The sequence below is a fragment of the Arachis stenosperma genome, chromosome 6 (assembly GCF_014773155.1).
Source record: "Arachis stenosperma cultivar V10309 chromosome 6, arast.V10309.gnm1.PFL2, whole genome shotgun sequence".
NCBI classification, from domain to species: Eukaryota; Viridiplantae; Streptophyta; class Magnoliopsida; order Fabales; family Fabaceae; genus Arachis; species Arachis stenosperma.
The window spans coordinates 51,258,841-51,285,304 of NC_080382.1; the positions used below are offsets into that span (position 1 = coordinate 51,258,841).

A 26,464-nucleotide genomic window follows, 5' to 3' on the forward strand; every position below is an offset into this window, starting at 1 on the left:
TCCCCACAAGGCTTTGCGGCTCGAGTTACTCTATGTCGCGCCCCAGACTTATGATAATTCTGTGAGCACACTTTAATAGGTGTGATTATACCAGCACTAATGCATATGATCCCATCAGAACTCCGTAGTCAAGCGTGCCTGGGCGAGAGTAGAAGTAGGATGGGTGACCTCCTAGGAAGTCCTCGTGTTGCACCTCTTTTTTTTACGTCGTACTGACCCTCTTTCTTTAAACGATTCTATCCCGAAAAGGATGCCTTAAAGCGATCCTCAATGGCCTGATCTTCCCCAGCTCCTGCGGACCCCGCAAGGCTTTGCGGCTCAAATTACTCTATATCGTGCACCATGCTTTTGAAAATTGTGTGCGCACACTTTAATAGGTGCGATCATACCAGCATTAATGCACCAGATCCCATCAGAGCTCCGTAATCATACGTGCTTGGGCGAGAGTAGTACTAGGATGGGTGGCCTCTTAGGAAGTCCTCGTGTTGCACCTCCTTTTTTTTTTACGTCTTACTGACCTTCTCTTTATAAACTATTCTACCCCGAGAAGGATACCTTAAAGTGATCCTCAATGGCCTGATCTTCTGCAGGCTCCCGCGATCCCCGCAAGGCTTCGCGGCTCGAGTTACTCCATGTCGCGCCCCATGCTTATGTTAATTGTGTGCGCACACTTTAATAGGTGCGATCATACCAGTACTAATGCACCGGATCCCATCAGAACTCCGCAGTTAAGCGTGCTTGGGCGTGAGTAGTACTAGGATGGGTGACTTCCTGGGAAGTCCTCGTGTTGCATCTTTATTTTTTTACGACGTACTGACCCTCTTTCTTTAAACGATTCTATCCCGAGAAGGATACCTTAAAGCAATCTTCAATCGCCTAATCTTCGGCAGGTTCCCGCGGTCCCCGCAAGGCTTTGCGGCTTCAGTTACCCTATGTCGCGTCCCATGCTTTTGATAATTGTTTGCTCACACTTTAATAGGTGCGATCATACCAGCATTAATGCACCGGATCCCATCAAAACTCTGCAATTAAGCGTGCTTGTGCGTGAGTGGTACTAGGATGGGTGACCTCCTGGGAAGTCCTCGTGTTGCACCTCTTTTTTTTACGTCGTACTGACCCTCTTTCTTTAAACGATTCTATGCCGAGAAGGATACCGTAAATCGATCTTCAATGGCCTGATCTTCCGCAGGCTCCCGCGGTCCCCGCAAGGCGTCGCGGCTCGAGTTACTCTATGTCACGACCCATGCTTATAATAATTGTGTACGCACACTTTAATAGGTGCGATCATACCAGCACTAATGCATCGGATCCCACCAGAACTCCGCAACTAAGCGTGCTTGGGCGAAAGTAGTACTAGGATGGGTGACTTCATGGGAAATCCTCGTGTTGCACCTTTTTTTATACGTCGTTCTGACCCTCTTTCTTTAAATGATTCTATCCCGAGAAGGATACCTTAAAGCGATCCTCATTGGCCTGATCTTCCCCAGGCTCCTGCGGTCCCCGCAAGGCTTTGCGGCTCGAGTTACTCTATGTCGCGCAGCATGCTTATAATAATTGTGGGCGCACACTTTAATAGGTGCGATCATACCAGCACTAATGCACCAGATCCCATCAGAACTCTGCAATTAAGCGTGCTTGTGCATGAGTAGTACTAGGATGAGTGTCTTCCTGGAAAGTCCTCGTGTTGCACCTCTTTCTTTTTTACGTCGTACTTACCCTCATTCTTTAAATGATTCTATCCTGAAAAGGATACCTTAAAGCGATCCTCAATGGTCTGATCTTTCACAGGCTCCCGTGGTCCCCACAAGTCTTTGCGGCTCGAGTTACTATGTCGCGCCCAACGCTTATGATAATTGTGTGCAAACACTTTAATAGGTGCGATCATACCAGCACTTATGCACCGGAACCCATCAGACCTCTGCAATCAAGCCTGTATGGGCGAGAGCAGTACTAGGATGGGTGACCTCCTGGGAAGTCTGGTGGACGAAATTGTGATCATTAACAATGGCTCCAAAGACTTGGTGCTCTCAAACATAAATCACACTTTGTCACAACTCCGCACAACTAACCAGCAAGTGTACTGGGTCGTCCAAGTAATACCTTACGTGAGTAAGGGTCGATCCCACATAGATTGTTGGTATGAAGCAAGCTATGGTCATCTTGTAAATCCCAGTCAGGCGGATTTAACTAATTTAAGAGATTATTGGTTTTTCGAATAATAATAATAAATTAAATAGAAAATAAAGATAAAGTTACTCATGTAATCCAATGGTGGGAATTTCAGATAGGTGTATGGAGGTGCTGTGTTCCTTCTAAATCTCTGCTTTTCTACTGTCTTTATCCAATCTTTGTCACTCCTTTCTATGGCAAGCTGTATGTAGGGCATCACTGTTGTCAATGGCTACATCCCATCCTCTCAGTGAAAATGGTCCAAATGCTCTGTCACAGCACGGCTAATCATCTGTCGCTTCTCGATCATGTTGGAATAGAATCCCTTGATTCTTTTGCGTTTGTCATCACGCCCAACAATCGCGAGTTTGAAGCTCGTCACAGTCATTCAATCCCGGAATCCTACTCGGAATACCACAGACAAGGTTAGACTTTCCGGATTCCCATGAATGCCGCCATCAATTCTAGCTTATACCACGAATATTCTAATTAAGGAATCCAAGAGATATGCGCCCAGTCTAAGGTAGAACGGAAGTGGTTGTCAGTCATGCGTTCATAGGTGAGAATGATGATGAGTATCACGGATCATCACATTCATCATGTTGAAGTGCAACGAATATCTTGTAATAAGAACAAGCGGAATTGAATAGAAAATAGAAGTACTTGCATTAAAACTCGAGGTACAGCAGAGCTCCACACCCTTAATCTATGGTGTGTAGAAACTCCACCGTTGAAAATACATAAGTGATGAAGGTCCAGGCATGGCCAAATGGCCAGCCCCCATAAACGTGATCAATAGTCTCCTAAGATGAATTATAAAATAAAACTGAGACCAAAAATGTAACGTGGTCAAAAGACGTCTAATACACTAGTAAAAAGTTCTATTTATACTAAACTAGCTACTAGGGTTTACAAAAGTAAGTAATTGATGCATAAATCCACTTCTGGGGCCCACTTTGTGTGTTCTTGAGCTGAGCTCGATCTATCCATGAGCTGAGGCTTCTCTTGGAGTTGAACGCCAAGTTGTAACGTGTTTTGGGCGTTCAACTCTGGTTCGTGACGTGTTTCTGGCGTTTGACTCCAGAATGCAGCATGGAACTGGCGTTGAGCGCCTGTTTACGTTATCTAATTACGAATAAAGTATGGACTATTATATATTGCTGGAAAGCTCTGGATTTCTACTTTCCAACGCCGTTGAAAGCGCGCCATTTGGAGTTCTGTAGCTCCAGAAAATCCATTTTGAGTGCAGGGAGGTCAGATTCCAACAGCATCAACAGTCCTTTGTCAGCCTCCTATCAGAGTTTTGCTCAGGTCCCTTAATTTCAGCCAGAAAATACCTGAAATTACAGAAAAACACACAAACTCATAGTAAAGTTCAGAAATGTGAATTTAGCATAAAAACTAATGAAAACATCCCTAAAAGTAACTAGATCATACTAAAAACGACCTAAAAATAATGCCAAAAAGCGTATAAATTATCCGCTCATCAAAGTCCTCGTGTTGCACCTCTTTTTTTTTTACGTCGTACTAAACTCTTTCTTTAAATAATTCTACCCCGAGAAGGATACCTTAAAGCGATCCTCAATGGCTTGAGATTCCGCAGGCTCCCGCGGTCCCCGTAAGACTTCGCAGCTCAAGTTATTCTATATCGCGCCCCATGCCTATGATAATTATGTGCGCACACTTTAATAGGTGCGATCATACCAGTACTAATGTCCCGGATCCCATCAGAACTCCGCAATCAAGCGTGCTTGGGCGAGTGTAGTACTAGGATGGGTGACCTCCTGGGAAGTCCTCGTGTTGCACCTCTTTTTTTTACGTCGTACTAATCCTCTTTCTTAAACGATTGTATCCCGAGAAGGATACATTAATGCGATCCTCAATGGCCTGATATTTCCCAAGCTCCCGCGGTCCATGCAAGGCTTCGCGGCTCGAGTTACACTATGTCGTGCACCATGCTTATGATAATTGAGCTCGCACAATTTAATAGGTGCGATCATACCAGCACTAATGCATTGGATCCCACAAGAACTCCACAGTTAAGTGTGCTTGGGCAAGAGTAGTACTAGGATGGGTGACTTCCTGGGATGTCCTCGTGTTGTATCTTTTTTTTATTTTACGTCATACTGACCCTCTTCTTTTAAAGATAACTATCCCGAGGAGGATACCTTAAAGTGATCCTCAATGGCCTAATCTTCCGCAGACTCCCGCGGTCCCCACATGGCTTCGCGGCTCGAGTTACTCTATGTCGCGTCCCATGCTTATGATAATTGTGTGCGCACACTTTCATAGGTGCGATCTCACCAACACTAATGCACTGGATCCCATCAGAACTCCACAATCAAGCGTGCTTAGGAGAGAGTAGTACTAGGATAGGTTATCTCCTGGGAAGTCCTCGTGTTGCACATCTTTTTTTTACGTCGAACTAACCCTCTTTCTTTAAACGATTCTATCCCGAGAAGGATACCTTAAAGCGAACCATAATGGCCTGATCTTCCACAGGCTCCCGCGGTCCCCTTAAGGCTTCGCGGCTCGAGTTATAATAGGTGCGATCATACCAGCACTAATGCACCAGATCCCATCAGAACTCTGTAATTAAGCGTGCTTGTGCATGAGTAGTACTAGGATGGGTGACCTCCTGGGAAGTCCTCGGGTTGCACTTCTTTTTTTTTACGTCGTACTGACCCTCTTTCTTTAAAATATTCTATCACGAGAAGTATACCTTAAAGTAGTCCTTAATGGCCTGATCTTCTGCAGGCTTTCGCAGTCCCCGCAAGGCTTCGCGACTCGAGTTACCCTATGTCGCGTCCCATGCATATGATAATTGTGTGCGCACACTTTAATAGGTGCGATCTCACCAACACTAATGCACCGGATCCCATCAGAACTCCGCAATTAAGCGTGCTTGGGCGAGAGTAGTACTAGGATGAGTGACCTCCTGGGAAGTCCTTGTGTTGCACCTCTTTTTCTTTTTTTTTTACGTCGAATTGACCCTCTTTCTTTAAACGATTTTATCCCAGAAGGATACCTTAAAGCGATCTTCAATGGCCTGATCTTCCGCAGGCTCCCGCGGTCCCCGTAAGGCTTCGCGGCTCGAGTTACCCTATGTCGTGCCCCATGCTTATAATAATTGTGTGCTCACACTTTAATAAGTGCGATCATACTAGCACTAATGCACCAGATCCCATCAGAACTCCGCCATTAAGCATTCTTGTGCGTGAGAAGTACTAGGATGGGTGACCTCCTCAGAAGTCCTCGTGTTGCACCTTTTTTTTATGTCTTACTGACCCTCTTTCTTTAAACGATTCTATGCCGAGAAGGATACCTTAAAGCGATCTGATGCACGAAAACTTGTCTCTTAACAAATTTCCCTTCGACAAGTATACCGCATTTGTCGTCAAGTAAAAACTCACAATAGAGTGAGGTCGAATCCCACAGAGATTGATTGGTCAAGCAACTTTAGTTGGAAGAGTATGCTAGTTGAGCTAAACAGAGTGTAGTTTGAGAATTGCAGAAAATTAAATGGCGGAAAAGTAAATAGCAGAAAATAAAGTGTAGAATCTTAAATGGGTATTTGGGGTAATGAGCATGAAAATAAATGATAGAAAATAAGAGAATAGGTAAGATTAGAAATGGGGGATTCATTAGGCTCAGGAGATGTTGTATTCTCCGGATCATGTTCATTTTCATCACTTTATCAATTAATGCATCTATTGATCTCCTTGGCAATCTTAGGTGATTAGATTCTAATTCCTTGGTAATCTAATCTCTCTAAGCTTGAACAATTGCCTAATTCCTTGATTTAATTGCTCATGGGAAGAGATGAAGTATGGTCACTGATTATACCACATGTATTTCCAAATCAAAGTGTTGGGAGGATTACATGTCACTATATCTGCCCAATTTGGTCCAACATGAGAAAGCATTTCTAGCATGATCTCCTCATCCCTTTTGCAAGGCTTAGAGTTTTGGAGAGTTTCTTTTCCAAGACAACTAACCAATTGAATTAAGATCGAAATCTTTCTAGTAAATCAAAAGAGAAGAAAGAAGAAGAGAATGAAAACTATAATTGATCCATCAAAATTATAACAGAGCTCCCTAACCCAATGAAAGGGGTTTAGTTGTTCATAGCTCTAGAAATGGAAAATGGCAGAAAATAATACATCCCAACTAAAAGTGCAGAAAAGTAAATATACAGAGAGTAGTTCTCCAAAGTGCCAAGCTCTTCTATAGTTCAAAACCACTCCTATATATACTACTCCTCTTGATCTTCTAGTGAGTTCTTCAAGTCTTGGATGTGGGCTTTGGATCTTGAGTTGAAGCAGTTCCAATCTTTAGTGGGCCCAGCTTGCAAAGAAGTATGAATTAGGCATGGGCGTTAGTGAAGTTAACGTTAAGTGACATTGTAGGTTCGAGAACGTTAGTGGCAATCACAATTTTCACTAATGTTCCAACCCCATATAGCCTACGTTAACTCCAACGTTAGTGGCACTAACGTGACCACTAACGTTGCCTTGTAAATCTTTGCTAGCGTTATGGGGACTCACCTTTCCCAATAACGTTGGCTTATAACCCTTCGCAAGCGTTATTGGGACTCACATTTCCCATTAACGTTGCCTTATGCCCTTTGTCCCTATGTTAGAGTTCACATTAGTGTAACTAACATGGCTCTTAACGTGGTTATGCCTCACCTTCGAGAGTGTTAGTGACACTTACCTTTGTCACTAACGCTCAAAGTGCCCCTACTCTCCACGTTAGAGCTCACGTTAACTAAGTTAACGTGGCCACTAACGTGGTAGTAATGTCATCTTCCAATGTTAGTGACAAAGGTGAGTGTCACTAACGTTGGCTCATCAATCTCAACTCTACGTTAACTTTCACGTTAGTGGTCTTAACGTGACCACTAACGTGGGCAATGCTAGTTGATCCAACGTTAATGACAAAGGTGAGTGTCACTAACGTTGGCATTGTTTCTCTCTTCCACGTTAGAGTTCACGTTAACTAAGTTAACGTGACTCTTAACGTGGCTCATTGCCAAATCTTGGAACATTAGTGGTGTTCACGTTTACCACTAACGTTGGAGCTTTCTTTTATCTCCAAGTTAACTACCACGTTAACTTAGTTAACGTGGCAATTAACGTGGGCTTATGATGGCTTCGCGGGCGTTATTGGTGATCACTTTTCTCCTTAACGTTGCAAGCTATTTACCATTCCACGTTAGTGGTCACGTTAACTAGATTAATGTGAGTACTAACGTGGTTCTTCCTTGCTTCCTTTGTCTTGAAATCAAGCAAATAAAGTGCATCAAAGCTCTAGCCAAAGTCATGAGATTATGCATCATCAATTTATCATTCAATTCTAGCAAAATCCTCATGAAATCATGTGAAATTCACAATAGTTGCTTGAATCAAGGTGTAAGTGTATTTTCATCCGAAACATGCCTTATTCATTAAGAAAATGCATGAAACTACCTTAAAACAGTAAAGAAAAGGTCAGTGAAACTGGCCTTGATGCCCTGGCATCACAACGCCAAACTTAAAGCTTGCTTGTCCCTAAGCAAGTACTGAAACATAGGAAGAATGAATGAAAGAGCAAGAAGATAATATAGAAGTAGAATTCCTGGTTTATGGGGTTTCATGCATAGCAACTTAAGTTCTTTCCTTTACTAGGTTTCAGGCCTTTATCAAGTCCTTGGTCACTCTCTTGATTACATCCTTTGAGACTTCTTAATTTTGATCCTTCCTTCTTTTCCAAGGTTTATTACATTCTTCTTTTGGCTAAGTGCTCTGTAAGAGGGCAACTCTTTATGATAAGCTTTTAGTCAACACTCCCAAACTAGTTGGCTCATGGTGCTAGGTGTTAAGACACCCCTACGAACTTACTCCCCCAAGTCTCTTTTCCTTATACATACACACCACAGGCACATGGTTTGTTATTTTTCTTTCTTGAGACCTTGCTGTCCAGCACCTCTTTGGGTTACTAAGTGTTCTGTAGCAAAGGTCACTCTTGATAGTGGACTTTCAGCTGATAATCCCGGATCAGTTAATCCAAGTTAGCAAGTGATGAGGCACCCCTAAGAGCTTATTCATCCAAGCATATCCCTTGCACATGAACACCACAGACACATGCCTCAATCTTAAAACCCTTGGTGCCTAGCATTGTTTCTTATTATGTTTCTTTCCTTTTCACTTTTATTGCTCTTTCTCTTTTCTTACTGGGAGCTTATTATTTAGTTAGTCTCATAGGATGTGTTTCAAGCATAGGATTCAGGGTAGATAGTTGCCTTCTTTCCTTGGTTGGTGAACCAACTTAGCTTACTAATCATCCTACCACAAACATTCAGAACCTACTTCACAAAATAACTCCAATCTTGTTCTTTTCATAGCATTTTCTTTTTGATTAACTTAAAGGACAAGCATACAAGTAAGAAAGATGAACATGCAGAAAGGATATTAGACCAGCACACTTGGGTGTGAATAAAAAGGAACAAGAAGAGTATGAAGGTTCTATTCAATCATTTTTCAATTAGAGTTCTGCATTTCGAGATAGTTTGATACAACCTCATGATGTCTTCCTTGGTATTCTCATCCTAGCATTTGCATCCTTGCCTGTTTCCTCGGATGATGAGGTATGATCATTTCTTGAGATTGATTGAATTCCTGCAACACTATTGAGAGCTGCTTGTTTCCCCAAGCACTTGAAAAAGGGTTAGCATGCATGTGTGCTTGTGAGCTTCTGAACTTAATTTGGTGTGTGAACACCAAACTTAGTTCTTTGCTTACTTCGACAAATTGAATGCATGCAGAAACCTTGTGTGCTTTTTATTAAGAAACAACTATGAGTTAAAAAGATAAACTATGCATTAGAGGTTAAACCTCTGTCAAGTAAGTTCTCTGGTTGCTAGAGTAATGTTTCACCACTGAAGGGTTGCAATGCACTCTTTAGCTGGAGTTTTTGGTGGAACACCAAACTTAGAGTCCTATATTCACCCTTGAATTATTTTTGGTGTGTAACACCAAATTTAGCTCCTCACACTACAGAGAATCCAACTTGAAATTTTTATTGAAAGACTCATGAAAAGAGAATTACCTCAGGTTGGGTTGCTTCCCAACAGAGCGCTTTTTTTAGCGTCGCTAGCTCGACGGTTCTTTCCTTAGTTGAGGTTATACTTTTGTTTGGGGGTTTCCCCCATGCTGCCCAAATAGTGTTTAAGTCTTTGTCCATTCATAGTGAATCTCCTCTTTGAGCCTTCTTCCATGATTTCTATGTGTCCATAAGGTGAGACTTTTGTGACTAGAAAGGGCCCCGACCATCTTAATTTGAGTTTCCCAGGAAAGAGTTTCAGTGTGGAGTTGTAAAGAAGCACATAATGCCCTTCTTCGAAACTTCTTGGTGCCAGGTTAAGATCATGTCTCCTTTTTGCTTTTTCCTTATAAATCTTTGTATTTTCATAGGCTTGAGACCTAAAATCTTCCATTTCTTGAAGCTGCAAAACCCTATTTTCACCAGCAGCGGTGCTGTCTAGGTTCAGTATTTTAAGAGCCCAGGAGGCCTTGTGCTCCAGCTCTAATGGCAAGTGACAGGCCTTGCCGTATAACAGTTGATATGGGGACATCCCAATTGGTGTTTTGAAGGCTGTCCTGTATGCCCAAAGAGCATCATCTAGCTTCTTTGCCAGTCCTTTCTTGATATCCCCACAGTCGTTTCCAAGATCCTTTTCAACTCTCGGTTAGATATCTCTGTTTGCCCACTTGTTTGGGGATGATAAGGTGTGGCAACCTTATGCTTCACCCCATATCTTAGGAGTAGGGTTTCCAATGGTCTATTGTAAAAATGGCTCCCTCCATCACTGATGAGGGCTCGTGGGACTCCAAATCTGGTGAAGATATTCCTTCGAAGAAAGTTTATGACTACCTTGTTGTCATTGGTTGGGGTTGCCACGGCCTCCACCAACTTAGATACATAGTTTACTGCCACCAAGATATACTTGTTCGAATATGAGGGTGGAAATGGTCCCATGAAGTCGATCCCCCATACATCGAATAGTTGAAGCTCTAGAATGTATTGTTGTGGCATCTCATTTCTCTTGGGCAGATTGCCAGCCCTTTGGCACTTATTGCAGCTTCTCACCAATTCCTTAGCATCCTTGAAGATAGTGGGCCAGAAGAACCCACATTGCAGTACCTTTGCGGCAGTTCTTTCTCCTCCAAAATGACCTCCATAGCTAGCACTATGACAACTCCACAGGACCTCTCGTCCTTCTTCTTCTGATATGCACCTCCTAAGGATTCCATATGAGCATTTCTTAAAGAGATAGGGTTCATCCCAAATGAAATACTTAGCATCATTGATGAGTTTTCTTCTTTGATATTTGTTGATTCCAGGGGGTAAGTCACTTGCTACTTTAAAATTGGCAATATCTGCAAACCAGGGTGCTTTGTGAACCATCATTAACTATTCATCCGGGAAAGACTCATTTACACTTGTATCATGGGTATCATCCTTCTCACAAGGGATTCTGGATAGATGATCTGCTACCTTGTTCTCCACACCCTTTTTGTCTCTAATCTCAATGTTGAATTCCTGCAATAATAAGATCCATCTAGTTAGTCTTGGTTTTGATTCCTGTTTGGCAAATAGATATTTGAGTGCTGTGTGATCAATGAAAACAATAACTTTAGAGCCAATAAGGTATGATCTAAATTTGTCAAATGCAAAAACTATTGCCAGTAACTCCTTTTCGGTGGTGGTATAATTCCGTTGAGCATCATTGAGGACCTTGCTGGCATAGTATATGACATGCACCAAATTCTCTTTTCTCTGTCCTAATGCTACCCCAACTGCGAAATCAGATGCATCACACATCAATTCGAATGGTAGATTCCAATCAGGTGGGGTGATGATAGGGGCAGAGGATAGCCTCTTTTTCAAGTTTTCAAATGCTAGCATGCATTTCTCATCAAAGATAAATGGTGTATCAGACATTAGGAGGTTGCTTAAGGGCTTGGCTATCTTTGAAAAATCTTTAATAAACCTTCTATAAAAACCAGTATGTCCCAGAAAGCTCCTAATTGCCTTGACGTCACTTGGTGGAGGTAATTTTTCTATTAGCTCTACCTTAGCTCTATCTACCTCAATGCCTTGGTTAGAGACTTTATGGCCAAGGACTATTTCATCTGTCACCATGAAGTGACATTTTTCCCAATTCAAGATGGTTTAGGCAATTAGGAAAGGAATCTCTGAATACTGAGAAGTCATCCATGAAAACTTCAATGAACTTCTCTATCATATCTGAGAAGATGGAAAGCATGCAGTGTTGAAAAGTTGCAGGTGCATTACATAGCCCAAATGGCATGCTCCTATAGGCAAACACTCCATAGGGGCAGGTGAATAATGTTTTCTCTTGGTCTCTTGGATCAACCACTATTTGGTTATATCCTGAATAACCATCTTCTAAAAAACAATAATATGCATGTCCTGCATGTCTTTCCAGCATCTGATCCATGAAAGGGAGTTGGAAATGATCATTTCTTGTGGCTTCATTGAGCTTTCTATAGTCAATACACATCCTCCATCCTGTGACGGTTCTTGTAGGGATTAGCTCATTTCTTTCGTTGGTCACCACAATGATTCCTTCTTTCTTGGGAACCACTTGAACTGGGCTGACCCATGGGCTATCTGATATTGGATAGATTACTCCTCCCTGCCACAACTTCATGACTTCTTTCTGTACTACTTCCTTCATAGCTGGATTTAACCTTCTTTGGGGTTGACTGAAAGGTTTGGCATCCTCCTCCAAAAGTATCTTATGCATGCATATGGCTGAGCTGATTCCCTTCAAGTCAGCAAGTGTCCATTCAATGGCATCCCTATGTTTTTGTAAGACTTGAAGCAACCTTTCCTCTTGTTCTTAGCTGAGGGCTGAGTTTATGATCACTGGATAACTTCTATTTTCTCCCAAGTATGCGTACTTGAGAGTGGATAGCAGTGTCTTCAGCTCAAGTTTAGGTACTTCTTTTCTTTCATCCTTTTCTTCTAGTGTGCCTTGAACATGCATTTTAGCGGCTGCAGCCTCTTCGCTTGATGTTAATTCTTCTTCTGTTAATGCTTCAAGTTCTTCTTCAAGAGTTTCTTGCACCAAAGCCTCCACCGAATCCAACCTCATACATTCTCCCAATGAGTTGTGTGGGTAACTCATGGCCTTAAACACATTGAATGTCATTTTCTCCTCATGTAATCTAAGGACAAGTTCACCCTTTTGAACATCAATAATGGCTCCGGCAGTGGCCAAGAATGGCCTTCCCAAGATGATAGAAGTCTTAGCTCCTTCCTCCATGTCTAATACTATGAAATTTACTGGAAAGATGAAGTCTCCCACCTTTATCAACAAGTCTTCTACTATTCCATAGGGAAACTTGAATGATCTGTCTGCTAGTTGCAGGGCCATTCTTATTGGTTTGGCTTCCTATATCTTCATTTTTTTCATCATTGCTAAGGACATTAGATTTATGCTGGCTCCTAAATCACACAGAGCCTTTTCCATTGTGATTTCCCCTATGATACAATGGATTTGGAAGCTCCCAGGATCCTTTAATTTCTGGGGTAATTTGTGTTGGATGATGGCACTGCATTCTTCGGTGAGTTCCACAGTCTCATTGTTCTTCCAGCTTCTCTTCTTGGTCATCAATTCCTTCAAGAACTTGGCGTAGAGTGGCATTTGCTCTATTGCTTCAGCAAAGGGTATGTTTATTTGTAGTTTCTTGAAGATTTCCAAGAATCTTGAGAATTGGTTATCCTCTCCCCTCTTTTTTAATTGGAGCTGCTGGGGGTATGGAGCTTTTGAAAGTCATGGTTCGAGCGCTTCTCCTTTTTGGTGTGACTTAGGGATGGAGATTTGAGCTCCCTCTTGTCCCTTGTCTTCTTCGTCCAAATTCTTCTCTGGTGGTTTCTTGTGGATCTCCTTCAATTCCTTCCCAGTTCTGAGGGTGATGGCTTGACATTCCTTCCTTGGTGCTGAGTTAATGTTGCTGCAATTATTGTGTCCAGGGGTTTGCTTGAATAAGAACTCAATCTGTGTTTCAAGTTTCTTGATGGCAGCATCTTAATTCTGCATGTTGGATTGCACTTCTTCCCGGAAAGCTTTACTATCTTGAATTTCTCTACAAAGATCTTTAAGTAGAGCCTCAATCTTTGAAAGTTTATCCTCTGTTAGTGATGGTGGGTTGAGATTAGGTGGTTGAGAAGGGTGGTTAGGTGGTTGTTGATAGGGTCTCTGTGAGGTATGTTGGTGAGTTGCATTATTATTGGAGTTGAGGTTGTGGCATCTCTGGTCTTGACCTTGGTCTTGTTGATTTCCCCAACCAAAGTTGGGGTGATTTCTCCATCCAGAGTTGTAGGTTTTGGAGTATGGGTCATGGATTTGTCTAGGTGAGTTTCTAACATAGTTGGCTTGTTCCCAGTCACCTTCTTCTCCTATATTCACTCCTTCTTGAGTTGGTGATGAAGTGATGACTGCTACAACTTGGTTTTCCTCCACCTTCTTAGTGAGATCTGCTAGCTGCTTGGTGATCATCTTATTTTGAGCTAGCAATGCATCCATGTGGTTCAGCTCCATTACTCCTCGAGTGTTACTTCTTTTAGAGGCATAGAAGTAGTCATTCTCAGCTACTGTTTCAATGACATCTATGGCTTCTTCAATGGTTTTCTTCTTGTTTAGAGAGCCCCCTGATGAATGATCTACAACCTTCTTTGACTCATAGGAAATACCTTCATAGAAAATGTGAAGTTGAACCCATTCATTGAACATATCTGGTGGACATCTTCTTGTTAAGTCCTTGAACCTCTCTCATGCCTCATAGAGAGTCCCACCATCTTGTTGCCTGAAAGTCTGCACCTCAGCTCTCAGCCTATTAATTCTTTGAGGAGGGTTGAATCTTGCCAAAAATTTGTTCACCACATCTTCCCAATTCGTCAAGCTCTCCTTTGGAAAGGATTCGAGCCACTTGGATGCCTTGTCCCTGAGTGAAAAAGGGAACAACAGCAGCCTATAGACATCCGGGTGGACTCCATTAGACTTCACAGTGTCACAAATTCTCAGGAAGGTGGTTAGATATTAATTGGGGTTTTCTTGAGCACTTCCTCCAAATGAGCAGTTGTTCTGAACAAGGGTGATGAGCTGGGGTTTTAGTTCAAAGTTGTTGGCATGAATGGTGGGCTTCTGAATGCTACTTCCACAGTTTCCTGGATTTGGATTGACGTAGGAGCCTAGAACTCCCCTTTCTTTCCCAGCATGATTTGCAGGGCCTTCTCTAGCATGGTTGTGAGCTTCTTCTTCATGATTGTTTTCCAAGTTCTCTTCCATGTTGGGTTCAAAGTACTCTTCCTCTTCCTCAGCACTAACAACTCTTTTCCCTCTTGCTTCCCTCCTTAATCTTCAGAGAGTTCTCTCAGGTTCTGAATCGAAGGAAGTTGAGGTCCCCCCTCTTCTCCCTGTCATACAACTAACAAAACACGCAGCAAGAGATAAAATGAAAAGGTTATTCTTGTTAGAGTGATTGTTAGTGTGAGTGATGCAAATTATCAAACAGTTAGTGGGTTAGTGAGCAGAATTGTAGATAATAACAAAGAAAGAAAGAAAAACAGAGAGGGTATAGAGGATGAGGAAGAAGTTAAACAAAGTGAAAATAAATGACTGAATAAAGTAAACAAACAAGGGAAAAATGCCCAATCTAGTGAGCTTCCAACTTAATCATTGTTGATACAAAATCAATCCCCGGCAACGGCGCCATAAACTTGATGCACAAAAACTTGTCTCTCAACAAATTTCCCTTCGGCAAGTATACCGAATTTGTCGTCAAGTAAAAACTCACAATAGAGTGAGGTCGAATCCCACAGGGATTGATTGGTCAAGCAATTTTAGTTGGAAGAGTATGCTAGTTGAGCTAAACAGAGTGTAGTTTGAGAATTGTAGAAAATTAAATGGCAGAAAAGTAAATAGCAGAAAATAAAGTGCAGAATCTTAAATGGGGATTTGGGGTAATGATGCCAGGGCATCTTGGCCAGTTTCACTGACCTTTTCTTTACTGTTTTTAGGGTAGTTTCATGCATTTTCTAGGAAATAAGCAAGTATTTGGTTGAAAATGCAATCATACCATGATTCAAACAAACATTGTGAATTTTGAATGATTTCATGAGAATTATGCATGAATTATATGATAAATTGGATGATGCATGATCCCATGATTAAGAGCAAGACTTTGATGCACTTTGTTTTATTGACTTCAGGACAAAAGAAGAAGAGAAGAGTGATAAACCACTATTTTATGGTTTATCTTGTGCTCAATTGAGTGGATTTTATCAACTCTTTACCCACTTATTCATACTATTTGCATGTTTTACATTTCCCTTCCTAATTATGTGCTTTGATTGAAAACATGCTTCTTTGGACTTCTATTTGCTTATTATTAATCCTCTCTTATCACCATTAGATGCCTTGATATGTGTGTTAAGTGTTTTCAGATATTATAAGGCAGGAATGGCTTGGAGGATAGGAAGGAAGCATGCAAAAGTGGAAGGAATACAATAAGTTGGAGAAATTGCTAAGCTGTCCAGCCTGACCGCTTCGCACTCAGACGGCTATAACTTTAGTGACAGAGGTCCAAACGATGCGGTTCCAGTTGCATTGGAAAGCTAACGTCCAGGGCTTCGATTTGATATATAATTTACCATAGCTGCCCCGACGCCAAGCGATGCGAACACGTGAGTCACGCGGACGCGTGACCTGGCAGGAATGCAACCCGCGCGGCCGCGTGAGCCATGCGGCCGCGTCACTTTCCTGCGACCTGTATGGACCAGAAAGCGCTGGAAGTAGTTTCTCGGCTGTTTCTGACCCAGTTTTCGGCCCAGAGAACACAGATTAGAGTCTATAAAGTGGGGGAATGCATCCATTCATGAAGAGGCTCTCATAATTCACTTTCCATGATTTAGATTTAGTTTTGAGAGAGGTTCTCTCCTCTCTCTCTTTAGGATTAGGATTTAGGATTTAGGACTTCTCTTAGTTTTAAGAGTGACTCTCAATCCCAGGTTCAATGTTCTTTTACTTTATGTTTATTTCTTATTTTCAGACATTTGAATGCTTGCTTGTATTAGTTATGTTGCCTATTTGGCCTATGCCACTTTCATGATGATTTTCTTATTTAATGATATTTGAGGTATTTTAGTTTATGATTGTTCCTTTTTATTATTCCTAATCTGAGGATATTGTTATTCTAGTAGATTTAGTTTTTTCCCTTTTGGCTTTGGTTAAATAATTGGTGACACTAGAGTTATCAAACTCAGTATTGATTGAAAAATGGATTTCTTCATTTCATTAATTCATATTCCAATAACTCTAGCCTTTCCCAAGGAAAGACTAGGACTTGAGGATTCGAATTACTTCATCCACTTAACTTACCTTCATAGTTAGAGGTTAACAAAGTGGGAGAAAAATCCAATTCTCTTCATAGTTGATAAGGATAACCAGAATAGGACTTCTAGTCTTTATACCTTGCCAAGAGTTTATTTTATAGTTATTTATTTATCCTTCTTATTATTTTTTTTTTTGTGCAACATACTGCCCCCTTACTTCCAAAACCCCAATTTTACCTTTTTCATAGCCAATAATAAGAACATACCTCCTTGCAATTCCTTGAGAAGACGACCCGAGGTTTAAATACTCGGTTATCAATTTTAAAGGGGTTTGTTAATTATGACAACCAAAACGTTTGTACGAAGGGATTTCTGTCGGTTTAGAGACTATATCTACAACGCGACTGTTTTTATAACATTCCTTACTGGCAAAAATCCTAACGTCAAAATGGCGCCGTTGCCGAGGAATTGCAAACGTGTGTCTTATTATTGGTTATTGTAAATATTTTTCAAAAAAAATATTCTTTTGCTTGTTTATTTATTTGTATTTTTAATTTTTATTAATTACTATGAATTCTCACCCCTCTCGCTTTGAGTTTGGTTCTAACTTTGTTGAAGGAAATAGAAACCACAGCAGGAATATGCATCAAGGTCAGACCAGTCAAGGATGGATGGAGCCAAGAGGATCTAATCAACCCTTTAGGCAACAACACCCTCCAAGATATCATGGACAACGACCATTCTACAATGCATACCCAGCTGAAAGATATGGTGGACAACCTTGTAACTACGAACAAGTCCCACCCGTGCCTATAGACCATCCTCTCAACATAACTTTGAACCGCCACACTCACAAGCCTCTTTCCACCATTCACCTCCATATGACCCTAACCCTCAACCACCATACCAACCACCTTATGAGCCATATGAACCATATATAGAACCACCCCAATTCCAACCCAATTACTCACAAGAACCACCACTTCAATATTCACCATCTCCATATCCATCAATCCAAGAGCATTATGATCATACTTATGAAAACCGAGTGCATCAAGAGGCAAAGGATCGTCTCAAGGAAACAATGGATCGATTTCAGGCAACCACTCAACAACTGGGGCAAGTATTAATTCAATGGGCTTCTAGACGCTTAAATACACAAGGATCAGCCACAGCCCCATGTGGACAGTCTAGTGAAGAGCATAGCATAAAGGAGATACCAGAAACTCCAGTGACAAAACAGAGCATGAATTCATACTAGAACAAGTAGAAGAAGCTATCATTGTTCAAGAAGAAGAGTTGGTTGAAGACTTAGGAGACGCAGAACCTCCATGGGGAAGACAAGACATAGAGCCTCCTTCCAAGACGGTTGAAATTGATGCTGAAGAGGGTGTACAACCTCCAAAGCATATCATAGTTGAAGACTTGGAAGAGGTTGATCAAGAGATGGAGATTCAAGAAGAAGAAGCACAACCTCCCATGCCCTTGGAAAGCAATGAAAAGGAGATTGAATTGAAAGAGAGCTACCAAGAGGAAGAGGTTGAAATTGAAGAAGTTTGCAAAGAGGTGGTAATTATCAGAGAAGAGCACAAGGGAGTGGAGCTTGCAATTTCATTAAAAATACCTCCCCCTAAGTTGCCATCATCCTTCACAACATTCAAGTGGGTACAATTCATATCCCTTAGCTTTCTAATTCCACTTGAATATGGGCTACTGGAGACGGATGGTCAACTTAGAGCTCTTTGTAACATTAAGAGTAAGAGGAAGATGGTCAGTAGTATGAATTGTCCTGCAAGGTTCATTATGGTTGGAAGCTTTAAACGCAATGGTTGGTGTAGAGCTCAATTGAATGGGTCTAGGAAGCTGTTTGGTAGCTGCGGTGAGAATTCAAATTACTTATCACCCGGCCGGAAAAAGGCAGATCGAAACAAAAACGGGTGTAAAAGTAAAGTTTGGGATCCTGGAATCTGTTCTGGCATTTGTCACCCCGGGAGCCTAAGAATCTGTTTGAAGCTTCTTAAGGGCTTTACATGCTTAGTTTGGGACCCCGGAGGCTACTGGAAATACAAACATTGGTGGGGATTCCTGGATCAGTACAAGCATAAGCCACCATAGTCGGAATCTCATCAAATGTCCAACTTAAGGACTTTAACTAAAAGTGCTAGGTGGGAGACAACCCACCATGGTATGATCGTCCTTTTTCATTTTTATTTAGTTTTATTTGTTTTTGAATTTTATTTTATTTTGTTATATTGAGCCTGGAGTTTTGCATCACATTCATATTAACACTGCATTCTGCATTTTTCAGATTATAAAAAAAAAAAGCGAGCACACGACGCGACCGCATCAGCGACGCGTCCGCGTCGCAAGGAGATGAGAGACAATATTAATATGAACAGAGAGTTACGCAGGAGCAGGGCTGGAGGCGCGCTATTAGCACAAATTGACTCCACGCGAACACGTCGATGACGCGTCCGCGTCATTTGGAAAAATAGCCTCCCACGCGACCGCGTCACCCACGCGGCCGCGTGACCTGAAATCGGCGTAAAAAGGGTGTATGGCCGAAAGTTGAGCTGGAATTGGGCTGGACCCGTGCTAGTAGCACAAGCCCTGCCACGCGAACGCGTCACCCACGCATCCGCGTCATATTGGAAATAAGGCCACCCGCGCGATCGCGTCAACCACGCGACCGCGTCACCCTGGATTTTGGCAATACTGACGTTTTGAACAGAGAGTTGTGCGGCCGCGAGGCTGCACTCGCGCCACTAGCACAAATCGAGTCACGCGATCGCGTGCCCCACGCGTCTGCGTCACCCAACCTTATCGCGCACCACGCGACCGCGTCGCCAGCGTCGCACAACCTATCCAGATTAGTGCCAATTTTCTTATCTTCTCTTTTCTAATCCTAATTTCTTCCTTCTCTCTCCTTTCTCACTTTCTTTTTTTTCTCATCCTTTTTCCCTCTCATTTTATTTTACTTCATTTATTTGCATATTTCATTCATTGCATTATTCTCATTAGTGTTGGAGTTTTATTTGGATAAGTGCCTTATTTTATTTGAGCACGTGGCTACTCGGAGAAGAGATTTGACAATTGACATTTACTTATGGCTCTCATATACATTTGGATTACATTATTTTCATCCCTATTTTAACTTGCACACCCAATGTATTTGGGATTATCATTCACAATTGTCATCATTACACATGCTCTTTAATTTGGCACATTTATTACTTGATGTTTGAGCTATGCCTCTCGTGCCTATTATTTGCATGTTTTTACCCTCTTGCATCTAATTATTTTGAATTGCTCTTTATTGTTGTCTTCCCTACATGTTGTAGCTACCATGTAGATGGACTATCATCTTTCCTTTGGCATTCTTTATCACTTGGAATTTCCTCCCTTCTGGTCTTAGTTTTCTATATTTCACACTCTTCCTTTTTCTTCTTCCTTAGGCATGGGTACCAAGAAAGGAAAAGAGAAGGCCACTGACAAGACACCAGCAAGGAAAGGAACCAAGAGATCTCCAACTAAGGCGCCTCCATCTACAAGCGTCAGTTGGAGCAACCCGTCCACCTGCACATCTCAGCATGTACCGAGGACGGTGCAATCTTTAAGTGTGGGGAGGTCGATACCGATCTCCATGGGTTAGTTACTCTTGACTCATCACCAATATTTTAGTTTATTTGTTTGTTCATTGTTGCATTTGCATGTTTAATTGTTTTTGTGCATATTTTACTACTTGGTTAAAGTAATATTCTTCTTTTTCAAGAAATTTTTATAGTATTTCACTAATTTGAATAAAACTTTTTGAAAAACTTGTTTGAAGAAATATTATTTTGGAACATAGTTTAAAGCTCGAACACAAAACCAGTGAGATTTTGAGCCTATTTGATTGGTTGCATTTTACCAACCAATTATGAATTAAGTGTGGAGAAAAGTGGGTTTGGAAATATTTGGTTTGAGAATTGAGTATGTGAAAGAAATGTTTGGGACATAATTCATGCATCCAATAATTTAATCATATGCATTGAGAAAAATAAAAGAAAAAAAATATATATGTATATAAAAAAAAGAGCAAAATAAGTGAAAGGGGACAAAATGCCCCAAAGTAAGCGGTGAAAGCAATGCATATGAGTTGTACTTAAAATTAGAATGTATGAATATGTGGAAAACATAGTTAATGGGAAGTCAGATTTTATATTATGATTACATGGATTGTCCTAAGTTAGGTGGAATAGTTTATGTTAATTAAGGATTCAAATTTTAGTCCACTTGGCCAAATACAATCCTACCTTGACCCTAACCCCATTACAACCCTTAAAAGACCTCTTGATTTGTGTATTGGTGCATTAAATTTTTGTTGATTGGTAGATGAAGAGCAAGCTAAAGAAAGCAAGATTAGTAGAGAATTGAGAGAATTGACCCTAGACACTTGAGAGTTAGAATGATATACACTACCAGTAACGGTTCAGTGCTCAATTCTATGTTCCCTGCTTTCATGAGCTATCTTCTTCTTGCAAGTTATTTGTATTGTATTTTATGATTTGAATTAGTGAAATCCAGTTCATATTTATTCTTGGGGGTTTATTTGCTTTTAACCAAGTAAGTAGAAACATTTTTCATTTAGTTGCATTCATTGGTTGCATCTCATGCATTCTACCATTCCTCTTCATTCCTTTATAGTTTCTCTTGAGCTTAGCATGAGGACATGCTTTTGTTTAACTGTGGGGAGGTTGATAAACCACTATTTTATGGTTTATCTTGTGCTCAATTAAGTGGATTTTATCAACTCTTTACCCACTTATTCATACTATTTGCATGTTTTACATTTTCCTTCCTAATTATGTGCTTTGATTGAAAACATGCTTCTTTGGACTTCTATTTGCTTATTATTAATCCTTTCTTATCACCATTAGATGCCTTGATATGTGTGTTAAGTGTTTTCAGATATTATAAGGCAGGAATGGCTTGGAGGATGGGAAGGAAGCATGCAAAGGTGGAAGGAATATAATAAGTTGGAGAAATTGCTAAGCTGTCCAGCCTGACCTCTTTGCACTCAAACGGCTATAACTTTAGCTACATAGGTCCAAACGACGCGGTTCTAGTTGCATTGGAAAGCTAACGTCCGGGGCTTCGATTTGATATATAATTTATCATAGCTGCTCCGACGCCAGGCGACAAGAACGCGTGAGTCACGCGAACGCGTGACCTGGCAGGAATGCAACCCGCGCGGCCGCGTGAGCCATGCGGCCGCGTCACTTTCCCACGACCTGTACGGACCAAAAAGCGCTGGAAGTGGTTTCTTAACTATTTCTGACCCAGTTTTCGGCCCAGAGAACACAGATTAGAGGCTATAAAGTAGGGGAATGCATCCATTCATGAAGAGGCTCTCATAATTCACTTTTCATGATTTAGATTTAGTTTTGAGAGAGGTTCTCTCCTCTCTCTCTTTAGGATTAGGATTTAGGATTTAGGACTTCTCTTAGTTTTAAGAGTGACTCTCAATTCCATGTTCAATGTTTTTTTTACTTTATGTTTATTTCTTATTTTTAGACTTTTGAATGCTTGCTTGTATTAGTTATGTTGCCTATTTGGCCTATGCCACTTTCATGATGATTTTCTTATTTAATGATATTTGAGGTATTTTAGTTTATGATTGTTCCTTTTTATTATTCCTAATCTGAGGATATTGTTTTTCTAGTAGATTTAGTTTTTCCCCTTTTGGCTTTGGTTAAATAATTGGTGACACTAGAGTTATCAAACTCAGTATTGATTGAAAAATGGATTTCTTCATTTCATTAATTCATATTCCAATAACTCTAGCCTTTCCCAAGGAAAGACTAGGACTTGAGGATTCGAATTACTTCATCCACTTAACTTACCTTCATAGTTAGAGGTTAACAAAGTGGGAGAAGAATCCAATTCTCTTCATAGTTGATAAGGATAACCAGAATAGGACTTCCAGTCTTTATACCTTGCCAAGAGTTTATTTTATAGTTATTTATTTATTCTTCTTATTATTTTTTTTTGTGCAACATACTGCCCCCTTACTTCCAAAACCCCAATTTTACCTTTTTCATAGCCAATAATAAGAACATACCTCCCTGCAATTCCTTGAGAAGACGACCCGAGGTTTAAATACTCGGTTATCAATTTTAAAGGGGTTTGTTACTTGTGACAACCAAAACGTTTGTACGAAGGGATTTCTGTCAGTTTAGAGACTATATCTACAACGCGACTGTTTTTATGACATTCTTTACTGGCAAAAATCCTAACGTCAAAGAGCCACGTTAGTGGCTACGTTAGTTACACTAACGTGGAAGGAAGGAAAGCCCCAACGTTAGTGAGAAAAGTTAGTGGCATTAACTTTGAAGAAAGGAAATGGAGCCAACGTTAGTGACACTTAACATTATCACTAGCGTTGGACCAAGCTCATAAGTGGCCACGTTAGTTGCCACGATAACTTAGTTAACGTGGCCTCTAACGTTAAGAAGAAAAGGGGACGCCAACGTTAGTGACATTCAACTTTATCACTATCGTTGGCCAAGTCACAAGAAGCCACGTTAACTCCCATGTTAACCTAGTTAACGTGGAAGCTAACGTGAAGAAACAAGGTTGTCGACAACGTTAGTGACACCAAACATTGTCACTAACGTTGGAAGAAACCCACACTATCCCCAAGAAGCCACGTTAACTCCCACGTTAACTTAGTTAACGTGAAGAAGAAAGGTGATCGCCAACGTTAGTGACACCCAACATTGTCACTAACATTGGAAGGAGCCCACACAAGCCACAATGAGCCACGTTAACTCCCACGTTAACTTAGTTAACGTGGTAGTTAACGTGGGCAAAAGTCCCACCTGGCAGCCTGACCATGCCTTCTTCAAACACGCATAACTTGAGCCACAGAGGTTCAATTGAGGTGATTCCAGTTGCATTAGAAAGCTGACATTCAGAGCTTTCCAACGATATATAATACTCTATAGTGGGCATGAAATTGGAGCACAAACCAGAGGCATCTTTTAAGCCCCAAAAATACCAACTGGTAGCAAGTGTGACGTTAGCCACACTAACTTCAGCACTAACGCCACACTTGTAGCGTTAGTGTGGCTAACGGTAGCACTAACACTGGCACCTGGACCTCAACTTTACTCACTTCTCTCTCAAGTCCACTTCAAGCCCAAGCAAGCAAGCCCACAATTGTCAACCAATCAAGGCCACAAGAAGCATCTAGAATAGGAATTTTCATTTAATTGTAATTTGCTTTTAATTTCATTTTGTAATTTAGGAGAGCCTATATAAAGGCCTTAGTTTTTACATTGAAGATATTCTGAAAATTGAAGGAAGGGGGAGAGAGTGAAGACCAATTTGAACTTCTGTGAATTGGCACACTCCAAGGGGAGTGGGTCTTCGGATCCCTCCCCTCAACCACTCTTCTTCCTTTTCTTTTCTTTTCTTTTCTTAGTAGTAGTTTAATTCTAGTTTGCACTTTTCATTTATGAATTTTGAAGTTTCAATTTTAGTTTTAATCTTCATCTTTACTTTTCTGCACTTTCTTTCTTTTCTATTTTGGTAGAGCAATGATAAACTAACTCTTTTCATTGGGTTAGAGAGCTCTATTGTGATTCAATGGATCAATTGTAATTCTTATTCTTCTTCTTCTTTCTTTTCTCTTGATTTTACTAGAAATCTTTCAATCTTCATCCAATTGGGTAGTTATCTTGGAAAAGAAGCTATTCATACTTGGATCTCTTCGGAACCTTGGAAGAGGAATGAAGAGATCATGCTAGAAATGCTTTCTCATGTTGGACCAAATTGGGTTTGGATGGATATGTGACTATAATCCTCTCAATACTTGATTTGGGAAATGCATGTGGTATAATCAGTGACCATACTTCATCTCTTCTCATGAGCAATTGACCAAGGAATTGGCTATTGATCAAGATTTGAGAGATTGGATTACCAAGGAATTGGAATCCAATCACTTAAGATTGCCAAGGAGATCAATGAATGCATTGATTGAGGGAGAGATGAGAATGAACTTGATTTGGAGGATTGCAATATCTCTTGATCCCAATGTTAATTTTATTTTTAGTTCTTACATTTACTTTTCTTGCCATTTTACTTTTCTGCACTTTATTGCTTTCTTTACTTTTCTGTCAATTTGCATTTCCTGCTGCTCATCACTCCAATCTGATTCGTCTAACTAGAAGAATCAATTAATCATTGTTTTCTTAATCCGTTAATCTCTGTGGGATTCGACCTCACTCTATTGTAAGTTATTACTTGACGACAATTCGGTATACTTGCCGAAGGAAAATTTGTTGAGAGACAAGTTTCCATGCATCAGGTAATAAGCATGAAAATAAATGATAGAAAATAAGAGAATGGGTAAGATCAGAAATGGGGGATTCATTGGGCTCAGGAGATGTTGTATTCTCCGGATCAAGTTCATTTTCATCTCTTCCTCAATCAATGCATCTATTGATCTCCTTAGCAATCTTAGGTGATTAGATTCCAATTCCTTGGTAATCCAATCTCTCTAAGCTTGAACAATTGCCCAATTCCTTGATTTAATTGCTCATGGGAAGAGATGAAGTATGGTCACTGATTATACCACATGTATTTCCAAATCAAAGTGTTGGGAGGATTACATGTCACTATATCTGCCCAGACCCCAATTTGGTCCAACATGAGAAAGCATTTCGAGCATGATCTTCTCATCCCTTTTCCAAGGCTCAGAGGAGATCCAATTTATGGAGAGTTTCTTTTCCAAGACAACTAACCAATTGAATTAAGATCGAAAGCTTTCTAGTAAATCAAAAGAGAAGAAAGAAAAAGAGAATGAAAACTATAATTGATCCATCAAAATTACAATAGAGCTCCCTAACCCAATGAAAGGGGTTTAGTTGTTCATAGCTCTAGAAATGGAAAATGGCAGAAAATAATACATCCCAGCTAAAAGTGCAGAAAAGTAAATATACAGAGAGTAGTTCTCCAAAGTGCCAAGCTCCTCTATAGTTCAAAACTACTCCTATATATACTACTCCTCTTGATCTTCTAGTGAGTTCTTCAAGTCTTGGATGTGAGCTTTGGATCTTGAGTTGAAGCAGTTCCAATCTTTAGTGGGCACAGCTTGCAGAGAAGTATGAATTAGGCATGGGCGTTAGTGAAGTTAACGTTAAGTGACATTGTGGGTTCGAGAACGTTAGTGGCAATCACAATTTTCACTAACGTTCCAACCCCATATAGACTACTTTAACTCCAACGTTAGTGGCACTAACGTGACCACTAACGTTGCCTTGTAAATCTTCGCTAGCGTTATTGGGACTCACCTTTCCCAATAACGTTGGCTTATAACCCTTTGCAAGTGTTATTGGGACTCACCTTTCCCATTAATGTTGCCTTGTGCCCTTTGTCCCTACGTTAGAGTTCACGTTAGTGTAACTAACGTGGCTCTTAACGTGGTTATGCCTCACCTTCGAGAGCGTTAGTGACACTTACCTTTGTCACTAACGCTCAAAGTGCCCCTACTCTCCACGTTAGAGCTCACGTTAACTAAGTTAACGTGGCCACTAACGTGGTAGTAATGTCATCTTCCAACGTTGGTGACAAAGGTGAGTGTCACTAACGTTGGCTCATCAATCTCAGCTCTATGTTAACTTTCACATTAGTGGTCTTAACGTGACCACTAACGTGGGCAATGCTAGTTGATCCAACGTTAGTGACAAAGGTGAGTGTCACTAACGTTGGCATTGTTCGTCTCTTCCACGTTAGAGTTCACGTTAACTAAGTTAACGTGACTCTTAACGTGGCTCATTGCCAAATCTTGGAACGTTAGTGGTGTTCATATTTACCACTAACGTTGGAGCTTTCTTTTGTCTCC

General features: G+C 40.8%; 7 non-coding genes and 6 pseudogenes across 7 annotated transcripts; all 13 read left to right on the forward strand.

Moving 5' to 3' along the window:
• The first annotated feature begins 77 nt into the window (after positions 1-77).
• On the forward strand, positions 78-196 carry LOC130936936 (5S ribosomal RNA; annotated as a pseudogene).
• A 179-nt stretch (positions 197-375) lies between these two features.
• LOC130936901 (5S ribosomal RNA) lies at positions 376-494 on the forward strand. Its single transcript, XR_009068215.1, has one exon. It is a non-coding gene; the product is annotated as a 5S ribosomal RNA (ribosomal RNA).
• A 183-nt stretch (positions 495-677) lies between these two features.
• On the forward strand, positions 678-796 carry LOC130938103 (5S ribosomal RNA). The gene has a single exon (XR_009069282.1). It is a non-coding gene; the product is annotated as a 5S ribosomal RNA (ribosomal RNA).
• Positions 797-977: 181 nt separating this feature from the next.
• Positions 978-1,096, forward strand: LOC130939046 (5S ribosomal RNA). Its single transcript, XR_009070178.1, has one exon. It is a non-coding gene; the product is annotated as a 5S ribosomal RNA (ribosomal RNA).
• Positions 1,097-1,276: 180 nt separating this feature from the next.
• On the forward strand, positions 1,277-1,395 carry LOC130939018 (5S ribosomal RNA). Its single transcript, XR_009070152.1, has one exon. It is a non-coding gene; the product is annotated as a 5S ribosomal RNA (ribosomal RNA).
• A 179-nt stretch (positions 1,396-1,574) lies between these two features.
• On the forward strand, positions 1,575-1,693 carry LOC130936920 (5S ribosomal RNA; annotated as a pseudogene).
• Positions 1,694-1,873: 180 nt separating this feature from the next.
• Positions 1,874-1,992, forward strand: LOC130936987 (5S ribosomal RNA; annotated as a pseudogene).
• A 1,867-nt stretch (positions 1,993-3,859) lies between these two features.
• Positions 3,860-3,978, forward strand: LOC130938738 (5S ribosomal RNA). The gene has a single exon (XR_009069888.1). It is a non-coding gene; the product is annotated as a 5S ribosomal RNA (ribosomal RNA).
• Positions 3,979-4,157: 179 nt separating this feature from the next.
• LOC130936918 (5S ribosomal RNA) lies at positions 4,158-4,276 on the forward strand (annotated as a pseudogene).
• Positions 4,277-4,459: 183 nt separating this feature from the next.
• LOC130936964 (5S ribosomal RNA) lies at positions 4,460-4,578 on the forward strand (annotated as a pseudogene).
• Positions 4,579-4,713: 135 nt separating this feature from the next.
• LOC130938982 (5S ribosomal RNA) lies at positions 4,714-4,832 on the forward strand. The gene has a single exon (XR_009070117.1). It is a non-coding gene; the product is annotated as a 5S ribosomal RNA (ribosomal RNA).
• Positions 4,833-5,013: 181 nt separating this feature from the next.
• On the forward strand, positions 5,014-5,132 carry LOC130939025 (5S ribosomal RNA). Its single transcript, XR_009070158.1, has one exon. It is a non-coding gene; the product is annotated as a 5S ribosomal RNA (ribosomal RNA).
• Positions 5,133-5,319: 187 nt separating this feature from the next.
• On the forward strand, positions 5,320-5,438 carry LOC130936954 (5S ribosomal RNA; annotated as a pseudogene).
• The last annotated feature ends 21,026 nt before the right edge of the window (positions 5,439-26,464 follow it).